This window comes from Lepisma saccharinum, unplaced genomic scaffold, assembly GCF_977018435.1.
Source record: "Lepisma saccharinum unplaced genomic scaffold, izLepSacc3.1 HAP1_SCAFFOLD_597, whole genome shotgun sequence".
In the NCBI taxonomy this organism is placed as follows: Eukaryota; Metazoa; Arthropoda; class Insecta; order Zygentoma; family Lepismatidae; genus Lepisma; species Lepisma saccharinum.
Genome location: NW_028143270.1, coordinates 52,109 through 64,818, shown reverse-complemented (window position 1 = coordinate 64,818; position 12,710 = coordinate 52,109). Strand labels below are relative to the sequence as shown.

The 12,710-nt window shown below is 33.4% G+C and overlaps 1 pseudogene; it reads left to right on the top strand.

Annotated features, from left to right (window-relative positions):
- The window catches only part of LOC145983055 (NADH-ubiquinone oxidoreductase chain 2-like), a 46,222-nt pseudogene extending 34,656 nt beyond the window's left edge, over window positions 1–11,566 (top strand).
- The last annotated feature ends 1,144 nt before the right edge of the window (window positions 11,567–12,710 follow it).

The following is a 12,710-nucleotide window of genomic DNA, read 5'->3' as shown; positions in this document are numbered from 1 at the left end:
CCACAGATCCAGTATCTTGGAACTTTGCCAGCAAATGGCTCACGGCCACATGTGACACCGGTTGCCTTGCAGGATTGCGGTTATTGAAGTCTGCGGCAATGTCACGCGTACTTCTCTCCCTTGACATCAATATGATGACAATCCGTTCCTCACGTGTTAGTGGCATTTTCGTTCAGATCAGTGAAAAAGGAAATATGCTACTCTTGACACGATCAATTCACATCATCACTCTTTTAAACTTTTGTGTAAAGACAAAACACAATCGTAATTCCCATGCCAACCAATACTACAAGATATGTACATACCGGTAAGTCAATATCCGGACATTTTCAGTGATTGGTCTAACAATAAATACCACATAATCACATACTAACGATTATTTGAACAATAAACATTTAAGCAAAAAGGAAAGGACGTGTCACTCTCCCATGCGGAAATCGCCCTTAAATTTAAAGTTAGGTGAAAACAAATGTCACAGTTGTTTTCCTGGTGAAATTCTAGCCCATTTTGATATGTCGCACGACCCCCTTCTCATTTAAATTTCTGAAGTTGAATTCAAGATGGCGGACATCAAGAGGGCTGCCGACCTTGCGGGTGACGTCAATGTGGTTCCCCCTTGGCCTGATAACGATTGGTCATCGCCATTTTCACGTTCCATGCCGCAGTGGCCTTGTACTGGGGGTGTTAAGTGACTTATTGAGCCATAACTTTGTGGTATTGTTAACTCTGCAACAATTAAAGTTAGGTGAAAACAAATGTCACAGTTGTTTTCCTGGTGAAATTCTAGCCCATTTTGATATGTCGCACGACCCCCTTCTCATTTAAATTTCTGAAGTTGAATTCAAGATGGCGGACATCAAGATGGCTGCCGACCATGCGGGTGACATCAATGTGGTTCCCTCTTGGCCTGATAACAATTGGTCATCGCCATTTTCACGTTCCATGCCGCAGTGGCGTTGTACTGGGGGTGTTAAGTGACATATTGAGCCACCCTGTATATGTATAAATTCTCAAAATACGGCGGTATACAAACTGATATTTTACAATAACAGGTCAAATAAAACGTGGAATATCGATTACGGAACAGGTTCCTCTAAATAGAATAAAGCACCGCCAAATTCTTTGAGTTTCAAGATCATAACTAATACTACTCAGACTAAATTTACAATGATAATAATAGTGTATCTAATCCTAGTTTAATACACCACCTTTATAAAATTAATAAAAATAAAGAACAAATTATATTAAAAATTTCACCTAATAAATAAAATATAAAAAACCAAAAATTAATTATTACTTCAATTAATCCAACAATCTTCCACTTATGTTCCCACGTCTAACCGCGGCAGCTGGCACGAATTTAGCCGGACAAATATATTATTAAAAATTAAAATCCTGTAATCTAATTTACATTAAAATTAAACAAACCCACGCACTGCGAACCATCAAACTCAAACATGCCGTCTCAACCCATAAAAAATTGGCGGAAATCCTACCTCTCTTTATAAAATACATATGCGAAATTTAATTAAGGAGATTTAAGCTAGAATAAAACTTTAATTTAAAATATAAAGAGAGGTTCTTATTATTATATAATATGTATTATATTAAATTAAACTGTAATTAGAAATTATTTCACGAAAATTTCCCCCCATTTTAATTATACTCACTTTCCCATACTATATAGAACACAATTTTTTATCCTCAAAATTGTGTTCTATATAGATATATTAACTTCTTTTTTCTCTAGATTCGATAAGTATTAAAATGACATACTAAGTAAGTCAATTACTTTAAGTTAGCTACAAATACTTCAAAAAATTAAATAAAATTAAAAACAATAGTGAAGTATTTTATATTATTTAATAAATAGGTTCTACTTATTAATCATAAAAATAAAAGTCTAATAAATAATTGTATTAGCCCACTATTATAATTAATATATAAATAAGATGTCTGAAAAAGGATTACCATGATAGCGTAAAGTATACATGAAATTTAACATGTTCTTATTATTTGTAATAAAGTTATTTTTTATAATTGAAAGAATTGAACTTTCCCCAATGATATCAAACCCCATAGTGCATAATACACCAAAATATAATAAGAAGGTAAGCTCATTAAGCTAGAGGGCTCATACCCCACATGTGAAGGTTTATAATTAATCCTTCCCTTTTTAATGCTCACAACCCCCCAAAAATTATATTCCTATTGACCCTCACAATAGGAACCCTCCTTTCTATTTCGTCCACCTCATGATATGGAGCCTGAATAATCTTAGAAATTAATCTAATATCTTTTATTCCATTAATTTCTACACCAAATAATCAGCAAAATACAGAAGCATCATTTAAGTACTTCTTAATTCAAGCACTAGCATCATCAATAATTCTGACCGCAGCATTAATTATAATTAATTCAATAAATTTCAACATACAGGCCCAGCTTCTAACCTTAGCTTTATTAATAAAAATAGGAGCAGCTCCATTCCACATCTGAATGCCCGAAGTTATGGAAGGAATAACATGAATTAATTGTCTAGTAATAACAACTATTCAAAAAGTTGCCCCATCAACGTTACTCAGATATGTAATTGACAATATAAATATAATTCTAATTGTAACAATTAGAACATCAGCAATTATTGGAGCAGTTGGAGGGTTAAATCAAACTTCGTTACGAAAAATTATAGCATTTTCATCAATTAATCATATCTCATGAATCATCCTAAGAATAACAGCAGAAGATAATACCTGATTAACGTATTTACTGTTATACATCCTTATAACCTCCTCCGCTATTATGCTATTTTCAATAAGCAAGACATACTACATCCATCAACTGTTTATACTAAAACTTCCCCCTATTAAAAAAATGTCCCTATTTATATCAATGCTATCTCTTGGAGGCCTCCCGCCGCTACTAGGTTTTTTTACCGAAATGAATAGTTATTATCCAATTAACCAATTGTAAGCAATTAATCATAATTATGATCCTTATTAGTATATCATATATATCATATATTACAACTCGTTTGAACCAGTTTCCAAATTCAAATACTTAGGAGTAATATTAACAAATGAAAATTATATTAAAGAGGAAATAAAAAGTAGGCTTAATTCAGGAAATGCATGTTACTTCTCTCTTCATAAACTTTTGTCTTCTCGTTTAATATCTAAGAAACTAAAAGTTAAAATATACAAAACAGTAATTTTGCCTGTAGTGTTATATGGGTGTGAAACTTGGTCCCTTACATTGAAAGAGGAACATAAATTACGAGTATTTGAAAATAAAATCCTTAGGAAAATATTTGGACCTAAAAGGGATGAGGAGACAGGTGAGTGGAGAAGGTTACATAATTTAGAACTACATAATTTGTATTCATGTCCAGATATTATTAGAATAATTAAATCAAGAAGACTTAGGTGGGCAGGCCATGTGGCACGAATGGGAGAGGAAAGAGGAGTTTACAGGATTCTTGTTGGGAAGCCTGATGGTAAGAGACCTGTAGGAAGGCCAAGACGAAGATGGAGGGACAACGTTGAGATGGACCTAAGGGAAATCGGTAAGGATGGAAAAGAGTATATAGATCTTGCTCAAGATAGGGGCAGATGGAAGGCCTGTGTTGCTGCAGCCATGAACCTTCGGGTTTAAGAAGGCTAGAGAGTTAGTTAGTTAGTTATTAGTATATTATTATTAAATCCTATATTATTACTTACTAACCTCCCTCACATCAATTTTAATAAACTATAAAACTAATATATGAAATATTATTAATAACAAACCATTAAATTTAAAAGAACAAGCGCTATCAGTAATTACAATTTTTATATCAATTTATGGAATACCTCTAGTTCAGCCAATTTATATATCTTTATAAGATCTTAAGTTAATTTTAAACTAATGACCTTCAAAGTCATAAATAAAGGGCACTCTTACAACGTATCACCTTGAAATTGCAGTTCAAAATTATATTCTTAACTATAAAGCCAAAATTAACGAGAGAGTTTAAAACTCATAAATAAATTTACAGTTTACCACCTATGATTTCAGTCATCCCATTCTTGCACGATGATTATTTTCTACTAACCACAAAGATATTGGTACAATATAGTTAATTTTCGGGGTATGATCAGGAATTGTCGGATCATCATTAAGTATCTTAATCCGTATAGAATTAGGTCAGCCAGGAAGTTTGATTGGGGATGATCAAATCTATAATGTAATTGTAACTGCACACTCATTTATTATAATCTTCTTTATAGTAATACCTACTATAATTGGAGGATTTGGAAATTGATTAGTACCTCTAATAATTGGGGCCCCCGATATAGCCTTCCCACGATTAAATAATATAAGATTTTGACTACTACCCCCATCATTAACTCTACTATTATCAGGAAGAGTTGTAGAAAGTGGTGCAGGAACTGGTTGAACAGTATATCCTCCCCTATCTGCAGGAATTGCACACGCGGAGTCTCTGTCGACCTATCAATTTTTTTCATTACATTTAGCAGGAGTCTCCTCCATTCTAGGGGCAGTAAACTTTATTACAACAGTAATCAATATACGAACTATAGGAATATCTATAGAACGGGTGCCATTATTTGTATGATCAGTGGTAATTACTGCAGTTCTCCTATTATTATCACTACCAGTTCTTGCAGCAGCAATCACCATGCTATTAACAGATCGAAATTTAAATACCTCAATTTTTTATCCATCCGGTGGCGGAGACCCTATCTTATATCAACATCTATTCTAATTCTTTGGGCATCCAGAAGTTTATATTTTAATTTTACCGGGATTTGGAATAATTTCACATATTGTAACCCAAGAAAGAGGTAAAAAAGAAACATTTGGAGTTCTTGGAATAATTTATGCAATAATAGCAATTGGATTTCTAGGGTTTATTGTATGGGCGCATCATATATTAACTTTAGGAATAGATGTTGATACACGAGCATATTTAACTTCAGCTACCATAATCATTGCTGTACCAACAGGAATTAAAGTATTTAGATGAATTGCCACACTCCACGGAACACAAATTAATTACTCCCCATCAATATTATGAGCATTGGGATTTATTTTCTTATTTACAATAGAAGGATTGACGGGAGCAGTACTAGCAAATTCATCATTAGACATTGTACTTCACGATACATATTATGTTGTAGCACATTTTCATTATGTATTATCTATAGGGGCAGTATTTGCTATTATAGCAGGACTAGTACATTGATTTCCACTATTTACAGGAGTAATAATAAATCCAGATTGATTAAAAATTCAATTTATCTCCATATTTATTGGAGTCAACTTAACATTTTTCCCACAACATTTTCTAGGATTAAGAGGAATACCACGACGATACTCGGCTTACCAAGATGCATATACAATATGAAATATTGTCTCAAGATTAGGATCAATCTTATCATTTACAGCAGTAGTTATTATAATTTTTATTACCTGAGAGGGTATAACAAGTGCTCGACCAACACTATTCAACCTACAACAAGCATCATCAATTGAATGATACCAAATATCGCCTCCTTCCGAGCATACATACTCAGAACTTCCAATACTACTTATTAACAACTAATTTTTAAGGTGGCAGAGAAGTGCATTGAATTTATGATTCAAATACAGGGAGGTTATTTCAGTCGTTCACCGCCAGAGTGACGGCCGTTCCGCGGACTCTTCATGCAACAGGTCCCGGCAAATTGCGTTCAGGAAGTCCGTAACAGAAACCGCTTGTTTTGTAATGTTTCCACTTTTCACAATTACAGTTACAATTACAATTGAAATAAGCACGTACCTTGTCGCACGGATGCAGGAAAAGGTGTCCTCCCAAATACAAATATTTCTGGCACCTTATTTCTGACATCTAATCTTAGATTAGTCATCGCTACTTTATTCTCAGTTGTCGCGACAGCGCCTGCAGCTTATCGGGGGTTGGGTGAGTTGTCAGCCGCGAGAGGGCGCTTCATACTGCACGTGTCGGCAGTGATGCCAACCGTAGGGACATGTCCCTACGCATAGGGACTTTTCACTAAATTTCGCCCGCGTAGGAACGTAGAGACAGATTTTGCCAAATGAGGGAAAACGTAGGTACTTTTTTCAATCTTGGTAAATTACATTTTATGAATTAGTTTATCTGGATACTTTAGCGAGGAGGAGAAAAAAGAACTAACTAACAGATCTCCATCAGAATTTTGGAACATGTTATCGGTTACCAAAAACTTTCAAGGCAAGTTCCTTTTTGAAAACATTTCCACTCTCGCGAAAATAGTGCTAACATTGCCGCATTCTAACGCGGAAACGGAAAGAATATTTTCAATGTTAAGTGATACAAAAACAAAAAAGGGAAATAAAATGGGACCAAAATTGTTAAAGAATGCAGGAAATACAGCATCACCAACCAACATCTATCTCTTCACAGCAGCAGCATGTATGACTTCAAATAACATAATCAACAGTAAACGACTCAACGTTATTCATTAGGGGTGTGCTGGATTCTTTACTTTAAGAAGTCGTTAATTCTCGACGTTTTCTGCCTTGTAAGTTTCTGGAACTTATCGAAAGTTGTAAGTTTTTATTCTAGAAATGCAAAAACAATCACTTAAAGTGAAAATGACTTGTAAAATTCGAGATTTCCAGTGCTTCGGGAAATTTCTAACATTTCCCGTCCAGAAAATTTTCCGACTTGGTCGGGAAATTGCAAATTTTTCAGTCCCGAATGTCGGGATTTAAAAAAATTACCGTCCCGATCCCGTCCCGACCCAAAAAATTCTGTCCAGCACACCCCTATTATTCATTAAGGCAAGAATTTACAATACCGGACCCTTCTGTAATTTCTATGTTACGTCTTATACTCACGAAATAATTATTCGTGATTATTTATCTCAAGTTAACATGTTGGGGTGAGGGGGAAAAAATGTTCATTAACGTGTAGAAGTTGTAAAATAAGCTTTTCAATTCTCGCAATGATTCTCCGTATACAAGTATGGTAGCCATATTTGTTGATATGAACAAATTAAAATTAGTTACGCTGTCTACAGCGTTGCCACACTGTTGATTTCATACTTGGAGAGCATGGATCGTGTAAGAATGGCGGAAGAGAACAGTAAAAAAGTTGTTAATGTTGTACAGATTGTTAGGTGGAGTGTGCAGGAGGATGGCTGTGGGCTAATTAATAAACTTATGGATTTCAGTATATTGCCCAAAGAACGTGCTTACATGTGACAGCGACAATCACGATGTAGAAGAACTGATTTGATTACAGGTAAATTTGGCAACAGTACATCAATCATAAAATTGCAGGATACGAAAATGGCGTCTTCGATGATGAACGTTTGCCGTTAAAGTGCTACGAAAATAATATTTTTTATCGGTTCGTAATCACAATTACCGCAAAACCATTCAGGAATAGCCCCACTGACCATTCTCGGTAAGTTTAGGTTAAGTTAGGTTAGGCAAACATAGTTAAAATTTGGGCTCGAAAAAAACATGCACGGGTAGCCCAACAAACCATTGACGGATAGCCCCACGAACCATTCAGGTACGGTTAGGTTAGGTTAGGATAGGCAAACATAGTTAAAATTTGGGGTCGTAGTAATATCAGGAATGTATATTTCGTTTTTTAAGTATTGGAAACACAAAATCTTCCGGTAAATAATAAGCAATCGTGCCGATCGCGGACCACTCAATGTCACTTATTTTGCAATTTCTACACTTGACCCCCCAAATTTTAACTTCAAATTCGTGATTAGGAGGCCTCAATTAGTGAGTATGCGAAATATTACAAAAAATCGGGGAGAGGTCCTGTATTGTAAATTCGCTCCTTCATTAATTGTGGAAGCACCGAGCAGAAAGATTTGGTAAGTAAATGTGTATATTTTATCTTCTGTTTGCATGCTCATGAGGTGTTTTTTTTTAGTCACTTTACTTGGCGTAGGGACATTTGGTCAGTTGTAGGGACATTTTGACTACGTCTGTAGGGACATTGCCGAAAAATGGTTAGCAACACTGTCGGCTACCAGACGTCAGTGTACGTTCATGTTCACTTCTGTTCATTTATCAGTACGCGTGTTGCTTATACTGTGTTATTGTAATGTGCTTACTCGTGGCCAGTGCTTTATTGTGTGTTAATTGTTATTCATTCATTACTTATGTCGTTAAACAAATATAGTCTTGAACATAGAGTTTTTATGTACGATAATTACGTGAAAACGAATTCTTGCAGAAAAGTGGTCAGGGATTACGATAGACAGGATCTCTTGAACCTAAGAAACGTGTTGTATTGCTGTTGAAGGAAGTCATTTTCAACATCTCTTATAACACAGGAGGTTAGTGATCATCATTATTATTACTTTTAAATATCATTTTACGCTTTCGGTTTGCTTTATGCGCCGGGATGCTGTCTTCCCTTTCTGTCAACTGAGGATAAAGTAGCGATGTCTAATCTAAGATTAGATGTCAGAAATAAGGTGCCGGAAATATTTGTATTTGGGAGGACACCTTTTCCTGCATCCGTGCGACAAGGTACGTGCTTATTTCAATTGTAATTGTAACTGTAATTGTGAAAAGTGGAAACATTACAAAACAAGCGGTTTCTGTTACGGACTTCCTGAACGCAATTTGCCGGGACCTGTTGCATGAAGAGTCCGCGGAACGGCCGTCACGCTGGCGGTGAACGACTGAAATAACCTCCCTGTATAAGGGTTACCCTTCCTTAAAAGTGGCAACCTGAAATCAAATAGGATTACAAGATAGATCCTCCCCACTAATAGAACAAATAATATTCTTCCATGACCACACAATATTAATTTTAATTATAATTACAGTATTAGTAGGATATTTAATAATATCATTATTTAATAATAAATTAACAAACCGAATGCTTTTAGAAGGACAAGTGTTAGAAACGATATGAACAATTATACCAGCAATTACTTTAGTTTTTATTGCTCTACGATCATTACGTTTATATACTTTTTAGATGAAATTAATCAACCTTCACTAACCCTTAAAACTATTGGACATCAATGATACTGAAACTATGTATACTCCGATTTTATAAAAGCAGGATTTGACTCCTATATAACCCCGAAAAATGAAATAATAATAAGTTCATTTCGATTATTAGTTGTAGATAACCGAACAGTATTACCGATTAATATAGATATCCGAGTACTAACTACATCTGCAGATGTATTACACTCATGAGCCATACCATCCATAGGAATTAAAATAGATGCTACTCCAGGACGGCTTAATCAAGCAGGAGTGAATATTAGTCGGATTGGTCCATTTTTTGGGAAATGTTCAGAAATTTGTTGGTCTAATCATAATACCAATTATTATTGAAACTACAACTCATAAATCTTTTATTAATTGATTAATAAAAATTATACAAGAATCATTAGAATCATTATATGACTGAAAAGTAAGTAATGGTCTCTTAAACCACAAAATAGTAATATAACAACTACTTCTAATGAAAAAGTTAGTTAACACATAACATAATAGTGTCAAACCTAAATTATCCTTATGGATACTTTTTATCCCACAAATATATCCATTAAACTGAATTATTCTATTCACAACATTTATATCAATTTATTTTCTATTTATAATTGTTAACTACTATAATTATAATAAATTATTAAATAATAACAATTTCAAAATAGAAAATAAACCAAAAATTAAATACTGAAAATGATAACAAGATTATTTTCTTCATTTGACCCAACATCATCAATTATAAATTTATCACTAAATTGAATAAGAACATTCCTAGGATTGCAAATAATCCCAACTCCATTTTGATTAATACAATCACGGACCTCTATATTATACAACATAATAATAATAAAATTACATGAAGAATTAAAAACATTCTTAGGAATACTTAATCACCAAGGAAGAACTCTAATATTTATTAGTATATTTTCAATAATTTTATTTAAAAATTCAATAGGATTACTCCCTTACTAGATCAAGTCACCTAGTTTTTACCCTAACCTTAGCCCTACCAATATGATTATCATTTATACTATTTGGGCGAATTAATAATACAAAACATATATTAGCACATCTTGTACCGGAAGGTGTACCAGCACTATTAATACCAATTATAGTAGGTATTGAAATAATTAGAAATTTAATTCGTCCAATAATTCTATCAGTACGATTAGCAGCAAATATGATAGTTGGACACCTAATAATATCAATAATTGGAAATACAGGAACAATATTAGAAATTATTGGACTTTCAATATTAATTTTAGCACAAATTATATTAATTATTATAGAAACAGCCGTGGCATTTATTCAATCTTATGTATTTGCATTGTTAATTGCTATTTATTCCAGAGAATCAAAATAACTAATGTCAACAAATCAAAACCACCCATATCACCTAGTAGATCAGAGCCCGTGACCAACAACAGGAGCCATTAGAGCAATAATATTAACAACAGGTCTAATTAGGTGATTCCACCAACAAAATAGAACACTATTATTAATTGGGGTAGTAACTATACTCCTTACAATAATTCAAGGATGGCGAGACATTTCACGAGAAGGAACATATCAAGGATTACATACAAACCAAGTTATAATAGGGCTACGATCTTATTTATTATTTCAGAAGTACTATTATTTTGTCATTCTTTTGAGCTTTTTTCCACAGAAGTTTATCCCCAACAATTGAACTAGGAATATTATGACCACCAAAGGGAATTATCCCATTTAATCCAATACAAGTACCTTTATTAAATACATCAATTCTGCTAGCCTCAGGAGTAACAGTGACGTGAGCCCATCATAGTCTATTAGAAAAAATTTATTCACACACAACTCAAGCACTTACACTAACATTAATATTAGGAGTATACTTTACTATTCTTCAGGCATACGAATATTATGAATCCCCATTTACTATTGCTGATGCAGTATATGGGTCCACATTCTTTATGGCAACAGAATTTCATGGACTACATGTTATTATTGGATCAACATTTCTAGGAGTATGCTTAACTCGACATATCTTATGCCACTTTTCACCAACACATTACTTTGGATTTGAGGCAGCAGCATGATATTGACACTTCGTAGACGTAGTATGATTATTCCTTTATATTTCAATTTACTGATGAGGTAGATAACATTTACGTAGTATATTTAAAGTACACTTAACTTCCAATTAAAAAGATTATAATAAAATAAAGTAAATAATTAATATAATTACAAGTACCTCATTAATTATTATAAAAATTACCTCAATTGCAATAGTATTATCCACACTACTATATAAAAAAAGATTACAGACCGAGAAAAAAGATCACCATTTGAATGTGGATTTGAACCAAAATCCTCAGCACGAATTTCATTTTCCATAAAATTCTTCCTAATTGCAGTAATCTTTCTTATTTTTGATGTAGAAATTGTATTACTACTACCAATAACAGTCATTATTACTAACTCAAAATTAATATATTGATTATGTGTGAGATTCTTATTTCTATTAATCTTACTTTTAGGTTTATATCATGAATGAACCCAAGGATCACTAGAGTGAGCATGCTGGAGTAATAGTTAATAATAACATTTGAGTTGCATTCAAAAAGTATTGAATAATTCAATTTACTTTATTAAGCAAGAAGCAAAAGCAATCAGCTTCGACCTGAAAAAATTTGTATAGATTACCCTTGCTTACTTAACTGAAGCCAAAGGAAGGCGGCATATTAATGTTAATAATAAAATTAGGGTTAACTCCTCAGTTAAGGGGTATAATATTAAGGGGAGGCTGCTAACTTCCATCTTTAGTGGTGAAATTCCATTAATACTCTTATATTATTTCTTTAGTATAAAATTACATGATCTTTTCATGATAAAGCTGGATTCTAAATAAATCCAAGAAATGTTTACAGGACTGATGATCTGCCCTTCCTAATAACTTCAATATTATGCTTTATTATAAGCTATATAAACACACATAAATTATTAATAAAATTACTATTAAAAATGAAAATATAAAATAAATATTAAAATAATTAGAATGTATTAGTTGAATATTTAAAGAACCACTCTGTCCACCCCCTGTCCACCAACCAACTCACTCCATCCGTAGTCAATAGTCCTAACATATACTCCCCCTGTAATAAATGAGCTATTAATCAAGCCTCCCGAAGATAAATATGGTAAATATCATATTCCACCTAATAAGTAATAAATCATTTTATTATTAAAAAATGGATAACTTTCGAATAGGAAAGACGTAATATTATATCCAATTCATCAACCTAATAAAATACAAATAATTGCTCCTATCTTCAGGTTAAGTGGAATAATAATAACAAAAATACATGGAAAAACCAATCATATTAAAACAGAACCACCTACAATGGATAGTAGTAATAATCCTAATATATCCTGAAATATACCCCAACCTCCATCATCAGTGCCCAAGAGATGTCTACGTTCAGATCGCCGTCCAAAATTAATGTCGCGTTGTTGAGTGGATTCTCCATCCTGTGCATAAGAGATTTCTAATGATACTCAAAGATACCATAGATGTTTTGATGCCTGATGAGAAGTAACGGATAAACACACACATACCGAGATGGTTTCGGCACACATGCAATGTTCATGCATTTAACAGGGGAGTCGAGTGATAAAAAAGTCCCGATTTCACGTTCTGA